This window comes from Chrysochloris asiatica, unplaced genomic scaffold, assembly GCF_000296735.1.
Source record: "Chrysochloris asiatica unplaced genomic scaffold, ChrAsi1.0 scaffold00046, whole genome shotgun sequence".
Classification (NCBI taxonomy): domain Eukaryota; kingdom Metazoa; phylum Chordata; class Mammalia; order Afrosoricida; family Chrysochloridae; genus Chrysochloris; species Chrysochloris asiatica.
This window is the reverse complement of record NW_006408564.1, coordinates 16,193,647-16,195,249: the sequence shown is the minus strand read 5'-3', so window position 1 is coordinate 16,195,249 and position 1,603 is coordinate 16,193,647.

Sequence of the window (1,603 nt, the reverse complement as noted above, 5' to 3'; positions counted from 1 at the left end):
TTTGTATTTTTTTTTTTTTTTTACTTATGCATTTGTTTTAAGAAAAAGAAAACAAAATAAACCTTCTACATAAAACTCTCAATTTCACAAGTATTGTAGCAAAGCATTTATATTTTTTAAGGAAATGAAATATTTTAAAAATATTTAGTTTGTAGTACGCAGATGAAACTATAAATAGGACAGGTAGCATGCGATAAATATTGATCTGTTAATGGATGAAATTGAAGAAATTCTAGTTTAAGGTATAGCACAATTTGAACCAGAGATAGTGGTGGTGATTGTATGTTGTCTAGTAGGTTCAACTCACAGTGACCTATAAAGGGTTTCTGAGGCTGAAAATCCTCATGGTAATACAGATAAAGCCTCATCTTTCTCTCACAGAGTAGCTGGTGGATTCAAACTGCTGACCTTACAGTTAGCAGTCAAACACATAGCTCACTATGTCATCAGGGTTCCTTTGAGTCAGAGACAATGCTTGGTAAAATGATGGATAGATGAGTGCTGGTTAGGTGAATGGTATGTTGGGAGGCTGATTGAGTAGCTGGATGGATGTATACATAGGTGGGTGTGTACATGAATCAGGAGTGTTTGATGGATGAATAGTTGTATAATTTTATGGTTGGATAAGTGATAAACCATGAGTATTCACTTAGGCTATTTCCTTAGTTTGATTATTTCTAGTACAAAGTGGTTATGTTGAGTTTGAAGAGAAATGAAAGTGAAAAGGATTTCTTCTGGTTCTCAACAAGAGCATCGCAACAGATATTGTTGTTGTGAAGTGCTGTCAAGTCAGTCCCAACCCATAGCGACCCTGGATAGGTTTCCGAAGAGCAGCTAGTGAGCTTGAACCACCGACCTTGTAGTTCAAATGGCTTTTCAGTCTTTAACCCACAGCACCACACCAGGACTCCAACAGATAGGTGTGGGGAAATCCCTTAACAGGTGAACTGGCATACTATGCTTAATATAAAAGTTGGCTTTTATTATGATCTGAACAAAAATTGTTAAGAATGTAGACTCTTGAGTTAGATTCTCCATGTCAAAATTCTAGCTCTTCCATTGAATTGCTATTGGTTCAAAGCAAGCTTCCTTATCTCACTATGCTATAGAATGACATTAACCATAGTATCCACTCAGAAGGGTTGCTGAGAGGTTTACAAATAAAGGCCACCAAAAATTTCAGTAGATGGATGGTGACATTGTTTTGCAGGAATTAAACTGATGATATTGAGCATGATAAAGAGATATTTGCAGGTTTCAAGTTTTGCTTGTTGCTTTGAATTTTCAGTTTTAAATTACTATCATTACCAATTTTGTTATTCCTCCCCGCCGTTTGACAGTGAAACGATTTTTAATCTCTAACCACCCTTTTGATGAGACTTCAATGTAATTATATTCACCCAAATACAGTATACCCACTCATCAATTATTTACATGGTTAGGGTTACAAAGACCAGACTGTTAAGCAAAAATGGATGATGACCACATCATGTCACAAAATGAAGGATGAGTACATCACATGTTGTTGTTGTTGTTAGGTGCCATTGAGTTGGTACTGACTCATAGTGACCTTATGCACAGCAGAACGAAACAATGTCCGATC